This window comes from Bos indicus, chromosome 6, assembly GCF_029378745.1.
Source record: "Bos indicus isolate NIAB-ARS_2022 breed Sahiwal x Tharparkar chromosome 6, NIAB-ARS_B.indTharparkar_mat_pri_1.0, whole genome shotgun sequence".
Classification (NCBI taxonomy): Eukaryota; Metazoa; Chordata; class Mammalia; order Artiodactyla; family Bovidae; genus Bos; species Bos indicus.
The window spans coordinates 15,860,980-15,886,295 of NC_091765.1; the positions used below are offsets into that span (position 1 = coordinate 15,860,980).

At 43.6% G+C, this 25,316-nt stretch overlaps 1 pseudogene; it reads left to right on the plus strand.

Moving 5' to 3' along the window:
* Positions 1-427: 427 nt before the first annotated feature.
* Positions 428-2,110, plus strand: LOC139183588 (cotranscriptional regulator ARB2A pseudogene; annotated as a pseudogene).
* The last annotated feature ends 23,206 nt before the right edge of the window (positions 2,111-25,316 follow it).

A 25,316-nucleotide genomic window follows, 5' to 3' on the forward strand; every position in this document is an offset into this window, starting at 1 on the left:
ACTGTACAAAAAAGATCTTCACGACCCAGATAATCACAATAGTGTGATCACTCACCTAGAGCCAGACATCCTGGAATGTGAAGTCAAGTGGGCCTTAGAAAGCATCACTACGAACAAAGCTAGTGGAGGTAATGGTATTCCAGTTGAGCTATTCCAAATCCTGAACGATGATGCTGTGAAAGTGCTGCACTCAATATGCCAGCAAATTTGGAAAACTCAGCAGTGGCCACAGGACTGGAAAAGGGCAGTTTTCATTCCAATCCCAAAGAAAAGCAATGCCAAAGAATGCTCAAACTACCGCACAATTGCACTCATCTCACACGCTAGTAAAGTAATGCTCAAAATTCTCCAAGCCAGGCTTCAGCAATATGTAAAGTGTGAACTTCCTGATGTTGAAGCTGGTTTTAGAAAAGGCAGAGGGGGGGCGCGGATTCCCGAGAGGGAAAGTCATAACAACCGCACTAGGGAGTTCGACTGGCGAGCTGGAAGGCCACGCCTCCTCCCGCCTCCCCCCACAGCCCTGCAGCTGGGGGCAGAGTTCAGATTTATTATCTAGGATAGATTTGGATGAACTAATGAAAAAAGATGAACCACCTCTTGATTTTCCTGATACACTGGAAGGATTTGAATATGCTTTTAATGAAAAGGGGCAGTTAAGACACATAAAAACTGGGGAGCCGTTTGTTTTTAACTACCGGGAAGACTTGCACAGATGGAACCAGAAAAGATATGAAGCACTGGGAGAGATCATCACGAAGTACGTATATGAGCTTCTGGAAAAAGACTGTAATTTGAAAAAAATATCTATTCCAGTAGATGCCACTGAAAGTGAACCAAAGAGTTTTATCTTTATGAGTGAGGATGCTTTGACAAATCCACAGAAACTGATGGTTTTAATTCATGGTAGTGGTGTTGTCAGGGCAGGTCAGTGGGCTAGAAGGCTTATTATAAATGAAGATCTGGACAGTGGCACACAGATCCCTTTTATTAAGAGAGCTATGGATGAAGGATATGGAGTCATAGTACTGAATCCCAATGAAAACTATATTGAAGTCGAAAAGCCGAAGATACCTGTCCAATCATCTTCTGATAGTTCAGATGAACCAGCAGAAAAACGCGAAAGAAAAGATAAAGTCTCTAAAGAAACAAAGAAGCGACGTGATTTCTATGAGAAGTATCGTAACCCCCAAAGAGAAAAAGAAATGATGCAGTTATATATCAGAGAAAATGGCTCTCCTGAAGAACATGCAGTCTATGTGTGGGACCATTTCATAGCCCAGTCTGCAGCTGAGAAGGTATTTTTTGTTGCTCACAGCTATGGAGGACTTGCTTTTGTTGAACTGATGATTCAACGAGAAGCAGATGTGAAAAGTAAGGTGACTGCTGTGGCGTTGACAGACTCTGTTCACAATGTGTGGCATCAAGAAGCTGGCAAAACGATTCGAGAATGGATGAGAGAGAACTGTTGTAATTGGGTCTCTAGCTCAGAACCATTAGACACATCAGTGGAGTCCATGCTGCCTGACTGTCCCCGAGTCTCAGCAGGCACCGACCGCCACGAGCTCACTTCCTGGAAGAGCTTCCCGTCTATTTTCAAATTCTTCACCGAAGCCTCCGAGGCCAAGAGCAGCTCCCTCAAGCCGGCTCTGACGCGGCGCTCGCACCGAATAAAGCACGAAGAGCTGTAAGAGGAGAGCGAGAGCGAGGACGCGGAGGGGGGCGGTAGAGGGGGGGGCGAGGAAGCGCCCCCGGAGCCGGAGTCCGCCCGCCTCACCCCTTCACACACAAACACACACACCCCGCCGGGCCCGGCGAGCCGACTCCCAGCCCCTCATTAGATTGTTTTCCCCCTCGGGCCACAGGGCCGTGATACATATATAGAGAGAGAGACACATCTAAACGGCGTTCGGCATTATTTCTAGATGAGTGCACTGTCAAAGCAATCCGGGTCCACCGGTCGCGCCGGCGCTTCCTGCGGGCCGAGCCCGCGGCTCCGCGCAGACAGAGGCTGACGGCGCCCTGCCCGGCGCGGCCCGCGCGCCTCAGAGGGTCCCGACGGAGCCCGAGCGGGCGCTGCGGGGCGAGCGGCGTCCGCGCGGTCCTACCGCCCCGCCGCCGCCGCGTCGCGCCGCTCCCACGGCCCCCGCCCCCGCCCCACACACACACTTTACCCAGAATCGTGTCCATTTTTTGTCTCTCCGAACCCAGGCAAACTTTTTATTCTAGACTTAAAACTCCCATTTTCAATAGAATCTTTTTTCTCTCTCCGAACCCAAGCAAACTTTTTATTCTAGACTTAAAAACTCCATTTTCAATAGAATTTTCCCTGAGGACTTCTGTCTTTTTTTTTTTAAGAAGTTATACAGTTACCCATCCAAAACCAAATTCAAACCCCCCAAAGTCAAATTCAAATTCAGAACATGCATGCGGTGATGTACTGTGTAGTTTGAGTGGGGCAATTTGTGCTTTCCCTAACAATCTTATTTTTGAGACCAGAAGTGCGTGCACACACACACACACACACCCACCCACCCACCCACCCAAAAAACGGATAAAGTACCGAATCCACGTTATGGCGGAAAATCCTTGCCAGTTGAATCTGAGACTTTACACAGGTCTCTTAATTGCAGAAGAGTGTTCAAACCAGTGCATAATGATGAGCAAATCGTTTAAGTGTATGAGTGAAAGGTTTCATTTTCAGTGAAATTTCCAACTTCATCACTAGAATTTACTTTCTAAAATACACAGTGTGTATTGAGTAGCATTGTAATTTAGATAGCATAGTTAAGTCTTGTTTAAATCTTAATGTAGAGGAAGTTTGTTGTTAATCTTAACTGGATTGATATGTTCTGAGCTTTGGGGGTGGGGGGTTGTTAGGCCTTTTTAGGGAGATAATTTTTTATCCTCATCAGGAAAATGAACTTGTCTGCTCTTGAACCTTTTCCTTCTGAAAGACTTAGTGGAACTAAGATGATTCTTTTTAGTTTTCTGCTCCAACAGTATGAAAGACTTTTCTCCTCCCAACCCAATGGTATAATTCATAGTTCTCCACCTCCTTTGTAAGGTTTTGCCCTACAGTTTCAACAGTTAAGTTTTTTAGTCCAGCTAAGATCTGGCCAACAACACTGTGAAGTATAAGGTAAAAAAAAAAGTTAAGATTTTGCTGACTTTTAAATTCACATGTTAAATCTTAACATTATCAATTTTTTAATTGCTTGTATAATTTAATTACCTAGAGAAGATTCTGTTTCTAATAAGTGAGGATCTGAATTTAATATTTTTCCATCCTTTTTTAAAGTATATGCAACAATATGCCTGCCTTATTTGAGGTCATGATAAAATGTACCCAAAATGACTTAGGACTGTCTGACTCCTCAGAAGAATAACTTAAAAGGAAAACCTCATTCTTTTTATATTATGAATCGATTTCAGCAAGTTTTAAAACTGATAGTATCTGTGTTTGGTACACAAGTGCTTTAATTAGTTCTCATAATTTTAATGATGCTAAGTTAAGGTGATCTTTCTTCAGTAGTCTTATATGAGTATCTTTTGATGTTATTTTAGCAGAAACAGCATAGATGGAAAAATTAAAACATCGTTTTATCCAAGTATAACTCCAACAATGTCAAGCATGTTGGTCTGCAATCTTTTCTGTTTAGAAGTAATGGTGAACTGTGTTAACTAATGGTACCTTCCACTGACAGGCTTTGAGAATTTATACCGATTGTATGTATTTGTCAAAGTGTTACAAATTGTGTGGTGTTTTCAGTATCTGAAAATGTTCACAGGGAACTAATTTTATTGGTTTTTTTTTTTTTAATCAGCACTTGTACAGTAGTCGGTTTGTGAAGCTTCTACAACTGAATTAGAGCAAATACGCTCGGGTTATAAACCAAATCACTCCTATTCCTTCTCTTCAGTTTTCTCACCTCTTTCTTTAAAAACCTTTACTGGTAACTGGAGTAAATCACTGTTTAAATTGCCTTTAAAACTACTGTGTTATTAGGCCTTATTTACACTATCTATAGAGAGCTATTTGCAAACTTAAGTTGTGTAAATACAGTTTCTACTTGTGGATCTAAGCTGTTGCCACCGCGAGAGAGCTAGGCATCCCGCCCTAGACCTCCAGCTGATTATTAGTAAGATTCCTTGTAATGTGGAATTTTTTATAACCTGTTGATTACAGGTTTCTTGGTATGAATATAATACTGTTATATTCACCTCAATTTTCCAAGAATAACAAGTTAGTTGGTAGTAGCCTGCCTGCTTGAACGAGATAAAGGGTTAACAAAATTTCTTTTCTGATCTCCCATTCTGATTTCTTTAAACAAGTTTTCAGCAGAGTAGAGGTTTAAAGTTTGGAAGTGGGCTTTTATCTTTCTTTTTTTAACTGTATAGTGAGTTCTTAGAGGAAGTGTAATGGGAAGCAAGGAGTTGCTGATAAATCTAAGGTTCAGAATAGTCCTGTTAAAACTTAAAAGCCAGATCCTGGCTTTGGAGCTTTCTAAAGATACATAACCATACAGCCATTAAAGGTTTTCATGGATATTTGAATGGGGAAGGAGGAGATGTACTTGTAATAATTGTTCTTTTCTCAAGTTTCTACCTTGTGCTTCAACTTGGATTACTTTATTGTTTATACCAAAAGAAAACTAAAGCACAGGAGTTTCCTATATATGATATATTTCTGTTTACTATTTTAAAATAAAAAATAATTTTCCCAAAAAAAAAAAAAAAAAAAAAAAAAGAAAAGGCAGAGGAACCAGAGATCAAATCGTGAACATCCACTGGATCATGGAAAAAGCAAGAGAGTTCCAGAAAAACATCTATTTCTGCTTTATTGACTATGCCAAAGCCTTTGACTGTGTGGATCACAATAAACTGTGGAAAATTCTGAAAGAGATGGGAATACCAGACCACCTGATCTGCCTCTTGAGAAATCTGTATGCAGGTCAGGAAGCAACAGTTAGAACTGGACATGGAACAACAGACTGGTTCCAAATAGGAAAAGGAGTACATCAAGGCTGTGTATTGTCACCCTGTTTATTTAACTTATATGCAGAGTATATCATGAGAAATGCTGGACTGGAAGAAACACAAGCTAGAATCAAGATTTCCAGGAGAAATATCAGTAACCTCAGATATGCAGATGACACCACCCTTATGGCAGAAAGTGAAGAGGAACTAAAAAGCCTCTTGATGAAAGTGAAAGTGGAGAGTGAAAAGTTGGCTTAAGGCTCAACATTCAGAAAATGAAGATCATGGCATCTCGTCCCACCACTTCTTGGGAAATAGATGGGGAAACAGTGGAAACAGTGTCAGACTATTTTTCTGGGCTCCAAAATCACTGCAGATGGTGACTGCAGCCATGAAATTAAAAGATGCTTACTCCTTGGAAGGAAAGTTATGATCAACCTAGATAGCATATTCAAAAGCAGAGACATTACTTTGCCAACAAAGGTCTGTCTAGTCAAGGCTATGGTTTTTCCTGTGGTCATGTATGGATGTGAGAGTTGGACTATAAAGAAAGCTGAGCACCGAAGAATTGATGCTTTTGAACTGTGGTGTTGAAGACTCTTGAGAGTCCCTTGGACTGCAAGGAGATCGAACCAGTCCATTCTGAAGGAGATCAGTCCTGAATATTCATTGGTAGGACTGATGCTGAAGCTGAAACTCCCATATTGGCCACCTGATGTGAAGAGCTGATTCATTTGAGAAGACCCTGATGCTGGGAAAGATCGAAGGCAGGAGGAGAAGGGAACAACAGAGGATGAGATGGTTGGATGGCAACACCGACTCAGTGGACATAGGTTTGGGTGGACTCCGGGAGTTGGTGATGGACAAGGAGGCCTGGCATGCTGCGGTTCATGGAGTTGCAAAGAGTCGGACACGACTGAGCAACTGAACTTAACTGAACCAGAAGAGTTCGGGAAAGGTCAAAAGGAGACACCACATATCCGACCACCTCCCAGAATCCTCTCTGGCATCCATCTTGGCTGAACAAGGAGTGCACCACCAGGAAGGACTCCTAGTCAGAATGATTGACTAAAGACAACCTGGAAACTGATCCCATCACCATAAAACCCAAGACTGCCATGTGGCAGAGCTGTTCTACTGTGTTCCCTTACCCTACTGCTCTCCACCTGGGTGCCCTTTCCCAACAAAATCTCTTGCTTTGTCAGCACTTGTGTCTCCTCGGACAATTCATTTCTGAGTGTTAGACAAGAGCCCAGTTTCAGGCCCTGGATGGGGTCCCTCTTCCTGCAACAAATGGTGACTCTGACAGGGACTCTTCTTCGCTACAACTGACATCCTGACCACTGGAGGTACTCAGGGGCCAGCTTGTCTGTCAATGGACCAGACCCAGCGGCTGCAACTGGGACCTTTTTGTCCCTGGTCTCCTCCTGACGCAGACAACTGCCCAGAGTGCCCCGACTAATAAGGAACAAGAGACTTTATTGACCTCTCTCCTCTTCCCTCTCTCTTTCCTCTCCTTAACCCTTCCTATCCTTCCCCTTTTTTCTAGTCCCCTGGTCCTGGACGCAGGAATCTGGTCGAAGGGCCTCAGCCTGAGCTGAGGATTGGAGACTGATCACCTCCTCTTGGCAGAGTACTCGAATTCTGGTTCTGTCCTGGTCTGGTTTCTGGTAGGGCCGAGTTGCAGTCCTCCCTTCTCTAGAGGCCCCAGGGTAAAGCCTCATAACGCCTGGGTATCTGCAGGTGGCAGGAGACATCTGTAAGGCCACCCCTTTTGTCCCCCTCTCCCGCCTCCTCCCCTTTCTTCTTTCAACCTGGCTTCCTTTCCTCTCTTTGAAATGTTCGAAGACCTGAGATATTTTCATTTACTCTGTTAGTACTTGGATCTGAAGTTCTGTATCTTTATAGGAGGTTTTCTGAGAGACTGTATTCTTGTATTTAAGGGAGTGTCTGATGAGGATCGCCAGGTCTATATGTGTGTTTGAACTCTGTGTTCTGTGTTGTGATTTTTGATGGCCATTTTGCTTTGTCTGGACACCAGTTGGTTTAGACCTGCTGCCATTTTGTTAGAACTGATTTTCTTTCCCTGTGCCTTGAGACCATGGCTCTCAGGACCACTTATCTAGACCATCTCTAACACCTGAGACTGAGGAAAAATGGGGGAAAGCCTTTAAAATATTTATTTATTCCAACTGTTTTTTATGTTAGTAAATTTTATATTGTAATATCTAATTCATGACTAAGCTTAGAAAATGAAGCTAGATCTTGCATTGTGTCTGTCTAAATATGTCTTGGTTTGTCTTTGTCTCTGGGTAATATTTTTGAGGTTAATTTGTAAATGAAAGTGAAAGTGAAGTCGTGTCCGACTCTGTGACCCCATGGACAGTAGCCCACCAGGCTCCTCAGTCCATGGGATTTTCCAGGCATGAATACTGGAGTGGGTTGCCATTTCCTTCTCCAGGGGATCTTCCTGACCCAGGGATTGAACCCGGGTCTCCTGCATTGTAGGCAGATGCTTTACTGTCTGAGCTACCAGGGAAGGACCTCAATTTGTAAATGAGCTCTATTCAATTGGCTTAAAGGAAAGTTCAGTTCAGTTCACTTCAGTCGCTCAGTCGTGTCTGACTCTTTGTGACTCCATGAATCGCAGCATGCCAGGCCTCCCTGTCCCTCACCAACTCCCGGAGTTCACTCAAACTCACGTCCATCGATCCTTCAGATCCAAGTACTAACAGAGTAAATGAAAATATCTCAGGTCTTCGAACATTTCAAATGGACTCTCAACTTTGTGCCCCGTGTCTATAGAAGTGGCATACCAATGGAAAACTAGACACCCCGGATAAAAGAGCCTCAGGACTTGTACTTGGACTCTCCATTGCCTAAAAATATGCTAATTATCTCTGTAACAGAACAAAGTCGTAAATTCCATTATGTTTATCGGGATAGGACCACAGTCCTATTGATAAATGCCCACTGTTTATGTAGCCTTGTGACACATGAATCATGGGTTAACTTTGATTGTATCTCTCTTTTACCTTGTCCAGACTAGTTTCAAGGAATTTGGGGAAGTGGGTTTGAGCAAGTGCACTTACGGTATACAAGGTTTTCACAAAAACTGGTCGGGGTCCTTGGCTAAGAGGAGACTCTGCCTTGGGCCCGCCGGTGTAATAAACTGCACTCCACTATCTGCATTGTCCTTCTGAGTGAGTTTGTTTCCCAGAACATGTGGCTACAACACAGAGACACAAAGAGATTTGGGAGTATAAATGAATAATGTTTGTTGCCATCCTAAAATGTTCTAATAAAGCAAGGGTTTTAGAGATTATCACTAGTATTTATGCTCACCAATCTATAAAATGCTAATATAAAAGTTCTTGGTTGCTAAAGGAAAGTAGGAAGTGTGTTTGCAGTTAAAAAAAAAAAAAAAGTATGAAAAAATACTAAAAAGAGTTATGTGTGATTGGGATTTTCTAAAATTGGATTATAATTAATTAGATAAATGGATTTTGTTAGGAATGACACAGCCATGGGAAAACTGGTTAGAGCCAACTAGGTACAAGATGGAGGAGCTGACTTTCACTAAATCTTGAGCCTTGGTATTTACGCCCCTTGTGATCTATCAATAATCTAAATGATACACCCATCAACACTGACTAAATCTGACCAAATGTTCTAAACCTTTTTTATTGATCTTTCAATAAAACTTCCTAAATCGAATACTTTTGAAGGTCCTTTGACCTCTAGCTAACTTTGGAGTGCTTCAGAGGGCCCCTGAAACATCCCGAAAAGAGATATTAAACTGTGTTTATTTGGTTGGTTAAATTACATGGAAAAGATTATCAAATGAGTAATAAATCCGCTCATGTTATAATGTATGGTAAAATTACTAATACAGATATCCTATAAATTATATGGAGTTCTTAACATTCTGATATGTCTTGGCATTCTAATGGAAAACCAATGTGATGACTCCACAAAAGTTAACAAAAGGACTGAATGAACCAGTGAATATGCTTATAACCTTTATGGTTTCTATCTGAAAAATTATGGGTTTGAATCTTATGTTTCTTGGGAGTAGGGAAAACCTTCCTCTCAAACTAATTATGACAATGATACTGCTGCTAAGTCGCTTCAGTCGTGTCCGACTCTGTGCGACCCCATAGATGGCAGCCCATCAGGCTCCACCGTCCCTGGGATTCTCCAGGCAAGAACACTGGAGAGGGTTGCCATTTCCTTCTCCAATGCATGAGAGTGCAAAGTATTATGACAATACTTTGGTAAAATTATACGTTATAAACAATTATATTTTCTCTCTATCTGACTCTTCCAGAAATTGGAAATTCTTAGGTTTCCAGTAAGTTTATCAAATGAGTTAGGAAGGTTATCTCACGAACAGGTACAAAAATCTCAAGGAATTTTTGAGACCTTATAAAGGGAAGAATTCACCTAGATTTGTTAGGCAAAATCTGTGATAAGCCTTTGGTGAGTTTCCCAGCCCTGTTTTATTTTAAAAGTTCAGTCTGAGACTCTATAAATGTTTCAGCAAAATAAAAAGCCTATGATCAATTATGGTTATATAAATCATCAGACCAAAATTAGTGGGAATAGACCTATTTTGCAAACAAACTAGCCTTAATTTGGTTATATTTGATAAAAATGAGGGTAATTTTAAGGAGAAAAAGATGTTTCAGTAAATGTTAAATCCAGTTTGTTAATGGAGGTCTGCATCTAGTAAAACTCATTTCTTGGATAGTTCTTTGCTGTTATGCGATATTAATGTAAAATATAATTGAATTCTTAAAGAACTCCCTAAGTTTGTTTCTGAAGCTTATCCCATTAATCTATCTTTGGATGAAAATTGGATGCCTCATGACCTGCAACCAGAACTGGAAAAAGACATAATTTAAGGGACTGTCTCCAACCTGGATAGAAGGACTTTGTTATCAGGTACTCTTAACTAGCTCATGCACAATGAAACTGAAGGGAAATTAACTTTTAGATTAATTCCCACTTCTAAAGTCCCCTATACTAGATTGGTCTATAGAGAAGACAGCTGACCTTATCTCACCTTAAAATGATGCTCAAACAGAGGAGAAACTACACTACACCAGGATGAGAAGATGAAGACATCAGAGGTAGACAGCTTGCCCAAGATGCTGGACCTGATTTGTATGATCATTTATAATGTTTTCTTGACTTCTTAGACCTCTGCATATAAATCAAATGCTTTTCTATCATAGGCCAGATCCTATGCTAGTTTTAGAAATCAATCCAGTTGTTGGGTTTGTGGCCAATTACCTGTGTCTAATTCTGGGTTACCTTGGTAAATTTCTCTACTACAAGGCTCTAACTGGTTGACCCTGAGAAAATTCACTTAAAAAAATAAATTATAGTCATATTCAGGTCACTGTCATATTACTAGATGGGATTCCCTCACCAGGCCAATTAATAATGCCTCCTCTGACTCTTGCCATAAATTTGAGCTTTCTTCTATTACTCAAGCTCAGTCAGAGCAACAAGCAAAGTTTCAGCAAAGGAGGGGAAAAACCTCCCACAATTATGGGATGGATTTATATAGCTAACACCACTCCAGTGTTCTTGCCTGGAGAATCCCAGGGATGGGGGAGCCTGGTAGGCTGCCATCTATGGGGTTGCACAGAGTTGGACACGACTGAAGTGACTTAGCAGCAGTAGCAGCAGGCTATGGTAATTTAGGTTTAAAGTCTCCTCTGTGTTGGAAACAACTAAATCATACTAAAGATAATCAGTCTAGTAACCCTAGAAAACTGGGCTATGTGCCTTATAGACAGTGCCAATATATAATTTCCCTGGAAGATAAAGATTCATACAGAGTAGACTAAGTCAGATGACCTCAGATATACTGGGCTACATCTAATGGAAGCTCTTGACTTAAGTCTTACTTGTGAGTTTACTAATACTGCTGGCTATGTTATTTATTTCACCTGTTTTATAAAATTGCTGTTTCTTATACCTCCAAATGTGTGACTGAGGCCTCTGATAAAATAATATATAGTTCCATATGAGATCGAGATGGTAACAGTGTAACTCTGGATATGGGAAGAAGCAATAAGAGGGAATGTTATCCTGGAGCAAGAGGCTAGTAAGACAGGTGGGCCAGAGAATTTTGGATACTGTTTTATAGCCTAGTCCAGTAACAGCACATTGAGTGGCCTGTCAACAAAATCTTTGCCAAACCTGAGAATGGACATTCTCAGCACCATGGGATAAAATGGTCATGAAATGCCCCCCTCAAAATCATGGTCATATGAGCAAAAAGGGGCTCTGCCAACTGAAAACTGACACTTGCCATCTACGTCTACAAAAATTAAATCATGGCCACTCCAACTGCTGACCTTCAACTCCCCTGAAAGGAGTTCAGGGTGAAAATCAGGAATGAGGCACTCTGTGCTCTGGGAAAAACTGGCAGAACAGGCCTTCCGATAGTTAGATCTTTTCAGGAGAAGATTTTGAGTCCCAATTCTTGCATCTTCTCATACCTAGAGAAACACTGATGTCATTAATGGTGAAATCTGCTTTGGCTATTAAGGAAAAGTTTACAATTAAAAGTCAAAAATAGAGTAGCTATGGTTCAGACATCCTGGGAAATAACCAGGTGATGCTATGGGTGTACTTTCAGATTAGACCTTGTACTGCTAAACTTGAGTTTTCTGAGTCGTGTCAGGCTTGGATGCCACCATTCTCAAAACAATGTCTGCTGGAAGCTAGAAACTGCAACCTTCAGATCAGATCAGTCGCTCAGTCATGTCCAATTCTTTGCGACCCCATGAATCGCAGCATGCCAGGCCTCCCTGTCCATCACCAACTCCCGGAGTTCACTCAGACTCACGTCCATCAAGTCGGTGATGCCATCCAGCCATCTCATCCTCTGTCGTCCCCTTCTCCTCCTGCCTCCAACCCCTCCCAGCATCAGAGTCTTTTCCAATGAGTCAACTCTTCGCATGAGGTGGCCAAAGTACTGGAGTTTCAGCTTTAGCATCATTCCTTCCAAAGAACACCCAGGGCTGATCTCCTTCAGAATGGACTGGTTGGATCTCCTTGCAATCCAAGGGACTCTGAAGAGTCTTCTCCAACACCACAGTTCAAAAGCATCAATTCTTCAGTGCTCAGCCTTCTTCACAGTCGAACTCTCACATCCATACATGACCACAGGAAAACCATAGCCTTGACTAGACGGACCTTTGTTGGCAACTAGGCAACTGGCTACCTGGCTACAAGTCTCCCCAAAGTGCCAGGTCCAGACAAGGTTTCAGGCCTATTCTTCTAAAAAGAAATGAGATTTATTTTGTGTATTAAAATTCCAGTTATCACTCCTCCAACTACTTCTAATTGAGTCTGTTACACCAAAATGGCAGACCAAGGGATTGAGATTTTAATCATACAAGACTCAGATCTAGAACTTGGAGCTCAGGAATACTTCCAATTCACTGTCTATTCTCCAAGCTGAGGCAGTCCTATGCCCCATTTTGACAGAAAGTTATCGCAATCATAGTTGCCTAGTTCACTAAATTAAAACTGAGCAGGACTCTGTGGGGCTCTGGAGTACAGATCTGTTCTGTGTTCTCCATTTCTTGCCTGTAGGATATAGGCTTCATTCAGCCTCCTTGACCTTCCCTGAGTTCCAAAGGGTGGATTCAAACAATTGCTAATCAGGGAAGGGAGGGGATACAGAAACAGAGGAGAAACAATCAAAGGTTGGTACAGCCTCCAGCCAGGGTCCTGGTTCCTTCTCAAATAAATATGCATAATAATGTCTTTGAGTTCTTGTACAGAACTGGGCCCCTACCCAGGTGGAGTATGGTAACTTCAGGCTGAACACAAGATTCCTGGAGCACAGCTCTGTTGCCTCACCACCAATCATTCAAAAAAAAAAAAAAAAAAAAATCACAGACCCTGCAGCCCTCACCCCAAATGTTGCCTCCTGTTTCTGGAGACCAGTGATGACCATCCTGTTACGTCTCCTGTTTGGCCCCTGTCTATTTCATCTGTGAGAGAAGCCAACAGTTTCGAACTAAATTGCTGTTATTATAAGGGTGAATGCTGGTTTCAGACAAAAAATACGTTGACTTAGATCAGGTAGAGAGAGACTTCTCTGCTAGGCAGGCCTACAGCCATGCACGGCAGGAAGAAGTTACAGAAGAAAGAGACCTCTGCCCCAATTCCCAAGAAGTATCTTGAGTATGAGGTCTCTCAGGGGGGAGTTGTTAGGGGAATCACACTGATTGAAACCATCCACCCTGGCCAGGCACTATAGTAACCATTTGTGTAAGTTGACAGAAGGTCCTGGTAAGGAACACAGAACTAATAAGCCTCCACCAACCGTAAGAGTTTGGGAAAAGTCAAAAGGAGACACCACATATCTGACCACCTCCCAGAATCCTCTCTGGCATCCATCTTGGCCGAACAAGGTGTGCACCACCAGGAAGGACTCTGAGTCAGAATAATTGGCTAAGGACAACCCAGAAACTAATCCCAACACCATAAAATCCGAGACTGCAAGACATGTGGCAGAGCTGTTCTCCTGGGTTCCCTTACCCTACTGCTCTCCACCCGGGTGCTCTTTCCCAACAAAATCTTTTGCTTTGTCGGCACATGTGTCTCCTCCTACAATTCATTTCCAAGTGTTAGACAAGAGCCCCGTTTTGGGCCCTGGAATGGGTCCCCCTTCCTGCAACAGTTCCTCTGGTTGGGCTTCTTTATTAATTGAGGTGACATCTCTGTAAGAGGGAGTTTGCAGCACTGGGAATCTGACACTTTAATTCTTTTTGGATGGCCTTATTGAAACCAACATAAGGCAAATACTTAGCATATACAAATACAAAGCAAAATACTTTCTTTTTAAGTTTAAAAATTCAATATCAGTCATTGCAGTCATCTGAAAACAAGTAATCTCTTATAGTTAAGATCATTGCCTCTTAATATTCAGTTTCCATCCATACAGAATTGGAAACTTCACCTCCAATAATAAATATCAGGACATTTTAATGATCTTCTATAACTGCCACTTGGGGAAGTAGCAACGAAAGGCAAACAGTCCCTTCTTGTAGATCTTTCCTGTAAAGAACCATGAGATCTTTCCAGTAATTACCAGTTACTAGACTGATGAAGTTTATATTAAGAATTTTCAAAACTTGTATATCTACACAAATGAAGATTTAAATAATTAAAATAATAGAATTGTATCAACAATATAGGCTTATCAGCAACCTTTGTAGACTTTAACCCTTTTCTCATGTTGACTTAAAAAAATGTACAACATGAGAGTTGTGAGTCAAGCTTTATCTGCAACAAAATGAGGACTTAATAGCCTGAAATACAGTACCTCAAATATCTCTGAGAACTGCTGCAAAGAGGTGGGGGGGGCAGGTCAGTATATATATATGATTTTGGTGAAGGGGGAATTCATGCAATCAAGTACATATTTTTTGGAAGAAGGTTTCTGCTAGTCACGAGGAGCAGTTGTCACCATGAAGGATTTTAGGGCTTTTCTAGATGTGAGGAGGTATAAGTATTGGGCTCATAAAATCAGCTCCTGAAAATATCTATCTGAAGACCTGCCAGTTTTTCCCAGAGCACAGAGTGCCTCATTTCTAATCTCCAATGAGCTCCTTTCAAGGGGTGCTGAAAATCAGCCACTGCAGCAGTACGTGACTTAATCCTTATAGGGGTAGATGGCAAGGGCCAATGGCAAGTGGCAATTTATATAATAGTTGACAGTTGAGATTAATTAAAAATTCCTCTAAAAGTCAGATCTAACTTCCTCTGGGCCATCAGTTAAGCACTTCTTCCTGTGTTCTCCATCTTGGAACTAGGCATCAGCAGTCTCCCTGTTGTCTGAGTCAGAGCACAAGAGCAGCCACGTGGTTCCCTTGCCTTCACTCCCACCCCCATCCAGCTAGTCACCTTGTCCCAAGGATTCTGCTTGCCTCACATTGATCAAATCTGCTCTGAATGTTCCTTTTCCAGGCTACAGCTCTAGGTAGAAGCTTGTTATCTTTTATCTTGACTATTTTCCAGCAAGAGTCTCTGCAGTGGTTTCCCTACCAGCAATTTCCACCTATTCACTTCATTCAAATCTTCTAGCATTCCAGAGATATTTCCAAGATACAAATCTGAAAGACTCTGTAAGGCCCTACAGAGCTTCTAGGATAAAGATCAAATTCTTTGGTTTAGCACTGGAAGGCTTTTGATGCTTTGCCCTCATCTGTCTCTCTATTATTCTTATAACACCTTTATATACACTTTCACTTCAACCTGACTGAAAAACTGACTCCTTCCCACATATACAGTTTACTGCTTCCGTGACGTTTAAGTGTGTTTGCTCCGGGATGCCGTTTCATTCTCCTTCACAACCTCTCTTACATCATCATCGTTGTCTTGTCCTTCCAAACTGGTCAAGTGTCCACCCTCAGGGAAACCCTCCTTTGCTGTAAGTCAGCTCTAGACGCCTACCCTCTGCTACTAAACCACCACCTACACGACAAAAACAGGTCATTTTACTCAACCTCTTTGATCTATTTGGATTTCACCATGATTAAACCGATGAAACCTTAAGGATAGGAGCTATTTCTTTTTCTCTTTGGTATTCCTAAATCCTAGCACAGTGTCTGTCATGGAGTGGTGCTGAATAAAAGCTTAGAAGCAACAGAAGGAAGAATGAATGAATGTGAGATCTTGTGCAATTTACCTTTTTGGTATCAGTCTTTGCAGATACCCATGTTAGGTAGGTAGAATAGGGAAAAGGAGTCCAAAGTGGCGATGGAAAAGACAAGGAAGGTCAAAGGAAGGTCCGAGGACCAGAGTGAAGAATTCAGGCAGAACAAACAGCACTCCTGGCTAAGCCCAATTTGCATAGGGCAGGCCCAGGTAGAGGAAAAAACATATAAAAGGAGGAGTCAAAGCGCTTTCTCACGGACTCTCTCTCTCTCACTCTCTCTCTCCCTCCCTGTGCACTACTCCACTCTCTTCTCTTTGAGTCTTTGGGTTGGCATGCCCTCACACTTCGAGGATGGATTCTCCTGCTATCTTCTAAATAAAATAGAGCTGTAACACTGATTTGCCTAAGAGCTATAACACGATTTGTCCAAGACCTGAGAGCTGTGATGCACCGAGAGCTTTAATGTCCGTCGCTCCAATTCTTTGTTGTGATGAGACAAAGAACTGAGGAACATACACTCGTGTGACACCCACAATAGCATACTCATATACCCTACATCATGCCACCCTCTTCTCATTTCTTACTGTTTGCAGACTTCCACTGACAAAGTGAGAGACAGAAAGGGAACACATTATAGATAGAACACCTTCTCACTGTTAGCAACCTACTGGGGAAAAATGAAGTACTTCTTTTTAAGTTGTACATTTGACATAGAAAAATAAAAGGGTTGAGAATAGGAAGATTCATATATGAGTCCATCTGAGCGGGATAGTGGTAGGTATGCCCTTTACTTCTGTTAACAGAATCCCCTCTTTGCTTCTGGGAAACAGGCTTCCCCGCTCCCAGGACACAACTTAAATGGGTGCTGCTGTGTCCTCATAGTCAAGGGGCAGACACCAGATGGGAGCTAACTCAAATATAATCCTTCTCTGCCATTTAAAAACTCAAGACTAAACAAACAAAACCTCTGAAGCTTAGAGAAGTTATGTGTAGGACCCTCCCTAGTAAGCAGAAATCAAGGTGTGAAGTTCAGAAGTTATTGGTTCCCATTTGAACTTCAAAGTTGAAGGACTGATCTACATGCATCAGAAGAGAATCCCAGTGGGAGATGAAGGGCTGTTAGTGATCAAAGTCCTAAGCCCCAGTCCCAGGCCAACCCTCTTTCTCAGATAGTGACACGCCCTCGGATATTTCCAATAATGCTTCTGTTTACCTTAAACTTATTTAGGTTAGTTCTCTGTCACTTGTAATCCAAAGGGTTCTGACTAATTCAAAACTGCAATATCTAAGACTTTGGGATTCAGAGAACTTAGCAATACCTAGCCAAGGATTTGTGGCTTCTAAGCGCTTCATGAGAGACATCCTAAAATATTGGTAAATAACAAAATCCATTCTTTGTCTCCCTAAGTCAGTAATATGACTGACATATTCATATTTTTATGTCTGATTTTTATGTACTGGGGGGTGAAGTCTGGAAAACCCTGTGCTGGGAGTCATGTCCCTTAGATTCAATTGTGGTCCAGCCATTAATTTGTCGTGCAGTCTCTTAGTCCTGCCAGCATTTGGCCATGCATGTTTTTAAAGTGAGCTCTAACAAATTTTCTTTGGGCAGAATTTTGAAAATATTTGGCACCATGCTAATAACTTTAGAATACTTTAATAAGAAAAAGATGATGTTCTGATAGAAAACAATCAACTCCAAAATTATATAGTTAATAAATCTTCAGATAGTCTAAACCACATTTATCACTAAGAACATGCAAATTAAGACAACCAAGGTATGATTTTCTACCTACCCTGTTGCCAAAAGCTTAGAAGATACATATTTCATATTACCAAGGACATATGGGATTAAGAAACCTCATAGCTTGGTCACACAAGCATTTTGGAGGCAATATGAAAATATGTAGCAACATTTTATTGTGCATTCCCCTCAATCCAGCAATCCCACAGTGAGCTATTTATTCTAGAAAAATAAATAAATGTGCAAAGATGTTTGTCCAAGTTACAGGTAAAGAGCAAGAAATGACCATTGGGTTTAGACACAGAGAGGGTCATTGGCTAACTTGATTTGAGTTGCTCAGTGAAATGGCAGGACCACAATACTAACTGGAGCATGGATTCAGCAGTAAAGAACCTGCCTGCCAATTTAGGAGACATAAGAGACATAGGTTCAATCCCTGGGTCAGGAAGATCCCCTGGAGGAAGGCATGGCAACCCACTCCAGTATTCTTGCCTGGAAAATCCCATGGACAAAGGAGCCTGGCAGGCTATAGTCCATGGGGTCGCAGAGAGCAGACACAACTGAGGTGACTGAACACACACAGTAGGGAATGGATGGTGAGGAATTGGAGAGATAAAGGAATGACAACATGTTTGAGAAGCTTTGCTGTTAAAGGAAAAGGAATCAAATCTGGAGGGGAATTTAGAGTCGATAAAGGGTTTTTATGTTGTTTTTTTTTCTTTATAGATGGTGGAAGATAACAACAACAGTAGGCTAATAGAAATTATCTAAGTGAGAGGGAAAATGATAATACAGGAGAAGAGAGGAGCAGTTACTGGAGAGATGAGATGAGAACTAAACTTGGAGATGCACAGCTTCTGCAGCAGCCCGGGAAGTTTATTCAAAGTGAGAGGAGACAAAGCCATGGGCGGAGAATAGGGAGGTTGGTATATGTCGGAATGGAAACATGTTCTGATTGGTTATTTCGAGTGAAATCAGAAGCATGTTAGCAGCTGCAATTGAGAATGGGGAGCAAATATTGGAAGAATGAAGAAGAATAAAAAGAGGAGACAGAATTGTCTAGGAGAGTGGAAGGGCGAATATATAAGCAAATGAGATCAGGTCATTCAGAAGTTTGCTTCTTGTTTTGCAATAAGTGAATTTCTTTTTATAAGCTTATCTCTGAAAACTGCTTTAGCTGAACTCTATGGATACATATCAGATCAGATCAGATCAGTCGCTCAGTCGTGTCTGACTCTGTGACCCCATGAATCGCAGCACGCCAGGCCTCCCTGTCCATCACCAACTCCCGGAGTTCACTCAGACTCACGTCCATCGAGTCAGTGATGCCATCCAGCCATCTCATCCTCTGTTGTCCCCTTCTCCTCCTGCCCCCAATCCCTCCCAGCATCAGAGTCTTTTCCAATGAGTCAACTCTTCACATGAGGTGGCCAAAGTACTGGAGTTTCAGCTTTAGCATCATTCCTTCCAAAGAAATCCCAGGGCTGATCTCCTTCAGAATGGACTGGTTGGATCTCCTTGCAGTCCAAGGGACTCTGAAGAGTCTTCTCCAACACCACAGTTCAAAAGCATCAATTCTTCAGCGCTCAGCCTTCTTCACAGTCCAAGCCCCCATTATTAACTTCTAAACATTTTGTGAATTTCTCTAATTCATGTTTAAAGTGTATTTTCAAAATTTTCAAACGTTTTGTTAGATTGTTTTGGGTTTTAGATATCTTTCTGTTTTCCCACTGCTTTTTCCTCCTGTCCTTCAGCTCTCTCCTGGGACTCAAGCCTGGCCAAAACTAATGAAACTCAGGCTCTGATGTCTCATTGCAAAAATTCATTGAGAGACAAAGCGGTAAGAAGTAGATTTGTTAGGATCCAGAGAGAAGCCACCCTTCAGGGTGTGAACCATCGCCGAGGGCAAGGGCTGCAACCGTGGAGTTAGGCCTGGCTAGGTTTTGCAAGGGATGGAATTCATATGCTAATGAGTGAGAGGCTCATCCCAGCCATTGGGGAACTACCCACTCCTCCCTCTTTTACCTTGTGCCTTGGAGCTGTCTTGCCACCTCTGGGTGTGTCTGTTGGCTTATAGATTGGGTATTAAGGTTTACTTGAATTTGACTTGTCATCTTGGACCCAATTGATTTTAATTGGTTTACATTATACCCTTGTGCTATGTCATTCTTTCAAAGGTTGTGCTCTGTCCCCTTCCCTCCTGTTTCATGCTCTTTTCCTGAGCCCCATCCAGATCCACAAGACTGCCTCTACAATCTTCTGGAGAGACAACCAGAAAATAGCTGGCCTTGAGAGGGAAATACTCTATAATATCCAACCCCCTAATCCTACCCAATACTGGTCACACTGGAGATCTTGGGGACGCCCAAACTCCAGTCCGGGGGCGGGGTCCCAGGAGGTCATCACGCCTTGACCTGCCTAGGAATCGGTCTTCGAAAGGTTGTCACGCCTCAACCTGTTCGGGGATCCTCTAGTCCCAGGGGTCCCAGGAGGTCGTCACGCCTCGACCTGCCCGGGGATTCTATCTCTAGGAGGCTGTCACGCCTCAGTCTGCCTGGGGATCTGCACCCTGACCCGGGGACGCCTGGCTCTCAGGTTGCAACAGTTCTGGGTAGGATGAACTTATATCTATTCCCGTCCACAGTGGGCAAAACAAACCTCTTAATTCTACCCAGCATTGGTAACACTGGAGATCTTGGGGACGCCCAAACTCCAGTCCGGGGGGTCCCAGGAGGTCATCACACCTTGATCTGCCTAGGGATCAGTCTTCGAGAGGTTGTCTCGCCTCAACCTGCTCAGGGATCCTCTAGTCCCAGGGGTCCCAGGAGGTCATCACGCCTCGACCTGCCCAGGGGCCCAATCCTCAGGAGGCCGTCACGCCTCGACCTGCCCGGGGATTCGATCTCTAGGAGGCTGTCACGCCTCAGCCTGCCTGGGGATCTGCACCCTGACCCGGGGACGCCTGGCTCTCAGGTTGCAACAGTTCTGGGTAGGATAAGCTTCAGAAAGACTCACCCCTAAGGAAGTCTACCTATGGAAACAGAAAGAACCCTATTACTTGTGGGACTGTGCCCAGTCTCAGCAATAACTCAGGAGCCCAATGAGAACCCCATTGCCTTTCTGGAGAGGCTAAAAGAGGCACTCCAAAAGTTTACCAACCTGGACTTAGACTCTTATGAGGGACGGGTGATTTTAAAGGACAAATTCCTGTCCCAATGTGCATCAGATATCAGAATTAAGTTACAGCAGCTACAACAGCAGGACCCTGTTGCCTCTTTAGATGAGATGGTCCAGACAGCCACCAATACCTTTTATAACAGGGAACAGGAGAAGGAGGCCAAGGCCCAGGAGAAGGAGAGAAAGAAAGAGACAAGGCATGCCCAGATGCTGGCCGCCCTACAGAGAAGCCTTATGGCAAACCCCGAGTCCTTGAGGGACAAGGCACGAGACAGATGCCTGATCTGTAGACAGGCGGGGCATTGGGCCAAAGACTGTCCAAACCGTGACAAGTCTCCTAGAATTGCTTGCCACAAATGCCATCAACTGGGACACTGGACGGCACTCCGCCCTTGGGACCCAAGAGCCTCAAGGTCAAGCGCCAAGCCTACCCTCACGATGGTTCAAGAGGACTGAAGCGGCCTGCTCCAACCAGCCCACCTGTCACAGATAACCATCACGGGGCTGGAGCCAAGGGTGCAATTGGATATGGCAGGTAGGTCCGAGAATTTCTTGGTTGACACAGGGGCTACCTACTCTGTCTTGATCTCCTACTCCGGAGCCTTCTCCTCCCAAACCTGTACCATTTTGGGTGCTACAGGAAAAGCAACTACTAAAAGATTCACCCGAGCACTTCTTTGTTGCTGGGATGGACAAATGTTTTCTCACCAGTTTCTGGTGGTCCCTGATTGTCCTACCCCCTTATTGGGAAGAGATACACTCACTGAACTGGGGACCACCCTTGTGATGGGAAGTTTTTCAGCCCCTAGAGCTCTGCAGCTCCTGGTTACTGCTGAAGAACCCATTACACCTTCAATAGAGAGGGACCAAAAACTATGGGAAGACAAAATTAACCCCCAGGTGTGGGACCAGGGGATTCCTGGACGAGCCCACCAAGCTGAACCGGTCACCATTGTCCTCCGAGATCCCACTCGGTTTCCTAACCAGAAACAATATCCTCTCAAAAGAGAGGCTCGGGAGGGACTACAGCCTTTAATAAATAAATTCCTTGCTTGTGGGCTATTGGTTCCCACCAGTTCACCATGTAACACCCTAATCCTCTCAGTAAAGAAAAAAGACGGAACCTGGCGAATGGTTCAAGATCTCCGGATTATAAATGAAGCTGTAGTCCCCCTCCATCCCACAGTACCCGATCCCTATGTAATCTTGGGAGAAATCCCACCCAGTGCCAACTGGTTTACTGTCTTGGATCTCAAAGATACATTTTTTTGCATACCACTGGCTAAAGAATCCCAATACCTTTTTGCCTTTGAGTGGGAGGCCCCAGGAGAAAAACACCTACAGATGACTTGGACAGTATTACCTCAGGGGTTCAGAGATAGCCCCCACCTGTTTGGACAGGCCCTTAGCCGGGATCTCCTAGATCTGGACCTGGGACCTAATGGGAAAATATTACAATATGTAGATGACCTACTAATCTGCTCTACAGATGAGAAAAGTGCCCAACAACATGCAATTCATGTTCTAAACTTCTCGGCAGAAAGGGGATATAAAGTCTCCCATGCTAAGGCACAGATGGTCGAGACAAAGGTCACTTACCTGGGAGTTCATATTACACACGGGTCCAGGAGGCTGTCCTCTGATCGGGTACAAGGAATCCTCCAGTTGCCCTCCCCCATGACTCAAAAACAATTGCGAGCTTTCCTGGGGCTAACTGGTTATTGTAGAATCTAGATACCCATCTATGGTTTAATTGCCCAGCCCTTATATGAAAGCTTAAAGGGACGAGATGATTCAACCCCACTGATGTGGGGAACTCCTCAAAAGGAGGCAGAGGCTACACTAAAACAGGCCTTAACTCAGGCACCTGCCTTGAGGTTGCCAGACTCAGAAAAAGCATTCCAACTTTATGTCCATGAAAGAGAGGGAATAGCCTTGGGAGTGTTAACTCAAAGGTTGGGATCTGAGCCCCAGCCTGTAGCTTACTTATCCAAGAGGCTCGATCCAACTTCCTGAGGTTGGCCCCCCTGCCTTCAAAATCTTGTAGCTATTGCAATCATGATAGAAGATGCTTTAAAACTCTCCTTCGGGGGCAAACTAACTATTTTTACCAGCCACCAAGTCAAACAACTCCTAAATGGGAGAGGCCATTTATGGATGTCTGATCAAAGAATCCTCAGATATCAAGTAATGCTGATGGGAAATCCAGGCCTCAGTATATCCCCTTGTGAGGTTCTTAACCCAGCCACCCTCCTACCTACCCCCGAGGGCTCTCTCCCGTTTCACTCCTGTCTAGAAACCTTGGACCACTGGACAAAACCCCGAGAGGGATTGTCAGAAGATCCTCTGACCAATCCTGAGGAAATCTGGTACACTGATGGAAGCAGCTTTGTCTTGGATGGAAAAAGAAGACCCGGGTATGCAGTAGTCTCCAATTTTGAGACCATAGAGGCTAAGCCTCTGCCACCAGGTACTTCAGCCCAATTAGCTGAGCTCGTAGCCCTGACTTGAGCTTTAGAGCTGGGAAAAGGAAAAAGAATAGCCATTTACACTGACTCTAAGTATGCCTTTCTGGTGCTACATGCACACGCAGCTGTTTGAAAAGAAAGGGGCCACTTGACCACCCGAGGGTCCCCAATCAAATATGGTGATCAGATTCTTCGACTCTTGGAGGCAGTCCATCTGCCCACTGAGGTTTCAGTCTCCCACTGTAAAGGACACCAAAAAGGGAACACCGAAGTGGCACGAGGGAACCAAGCAGCTGATCAGGCAGCTAGGAGAGCAGCATTACAGAACCATGACCTAATAGGGATTGCCACCTTACTTCCACAGACTAATTTGCCAGAAACTCCTTCATATACTGAAGGTGAGACTCTTAAAGCTGAGAGTGAGGGCTTTCAAGAAGATAATATGGGGTGGTTCCAAAAGGAGGGACTCCTTTTTCTGCCTGGAAACCTCCAATGGAAGTTGGTTAACTCCTTACATGCCACTACTCATTTAGGAGAAAAGGCCCTCCAAAGATTACTAGAAAGGTCCTTCAGAGGAACAGGCCTCCAAACAACGATAAGACAGGTGGTCTCCTCTTATCCCATTTGCCAATTAAACAACCCTCAAGGAGCTCGAAGACCCCAGCTGGCCCAGCCCGTCCAATGACGTGGGGCCTACCCAGGAGAGGACTGGCAGATGGACTTCACCCAGATGCCAGTTTCTCAAGGGTATAAATACCTATTAGTCATGATAGATACATTCACAGGATGGATTGAAGGCTTTCCCACTCGGACTGAGAAGTCTGAGGAGGTGATTAAAAAAAAAACTGCTCCGTGAAATCATTCCAGATTTGGTCTGCCCAGGTCATTACAAAGTGACAATGGGACATCATTTACTTCTAAGGTCACCCAAGGGGTCTCGAAAGCATTGGGCATTACTAATTATCTCCATTGTGCCTGGAGGCCTCAATCTTCAGGAAAAGTAGAAAGAGCCAATCAATTCTTAAAATCAGCAATAAAAAAGATAACCCAGGAGACCTCCCTGGGATGGAAGGAGGCTTTACCAATAGCTCTCCTCCACACCCGCATTGCCCCTAAGGAACAGGTTGGTCTTAGTCCTTATGAGATGCTATATGGGAGACCTTTTGCTTATGTCAATGACCTCTTCCTAGATCCAGAGGTTCAGACCCTCCAGTCTTATACCATAGCCACTGGGCAATTCCAACAGGATATATGCTTGTGGGGTATGAACCAGGACCCAAAAGATTCTAAAGAGTCACCACTATATGCTCCAGGAACTCAAGTCCTAATTAAAGTCTGGAAAGATGGGTCCCCAAAGGCTCAACTCCAGCCCATATGGAAGGGCCCCTACCCTGTAATACTTTCTACCACCACAGCAGTCAAGGTACCAGGACATGACTCCTGGATTCACTATTCACGAGTCAAGCCGTGGAAGAAAACAGAAGAGGACACTCAATACACCTGTGAGCCCCTGGGAGATCTCAGATACCTATTCAGAACTACCAATGAGTGTCATTCTAATGAACACCCCCAAAATCTGGTTTCTGGGGATAAGATTTCCCAGGATAACTCTAAGGAGCCAACACAGCTTGACAGAGACTGTACTCCAAAACAGACAGGAGATAGATCTTCTGATCCATGAACAAGGAGGGACTTGAGCTATCCTGGCGATGTGAATTTAAAATTGACCAATGTCCCTACTAGTCCTCGTTATGCTATATTGATGATGCCTATGATTATTCCATGTACTGTCAATTGTCTAACCTGTTTTGTCTCTGCCCAGGTCAACCAGCTACAACATGCAGTGCCAGTTCAACAAAGATATAAAACTACAGCTGACCACAGAAAATATCACACACCCTTGGACACTGCTATAAGGACTCTGAGGATTGAGACTAGCAAGAGGGGGAGGCCCAATACCCCTCGCCGCCCCAGTTCAGCAGGAAGTAGCCAGAAAGACCTCAATGCCCCTATTCCCAAAGAATTGGGCCTCCCATCTCTTGAGGGAGGAATGTTAGGTAGGTAGAATAGGGAAACGGAGTCCAAAATGGTGGTGGCTAAATGACAAGGAAGGTTCGAGGACCAGAGTGAAGACTTCAGGCAGAACAAACAGAACAAACAGCACTCCTGGCTAAGCCCAATTTGCATAGGGCAGGCCCAGGTGGAGGAAAAAACATATAAAAGGAGGAGCCAAAGCACTTTCTCAGGGACTCTC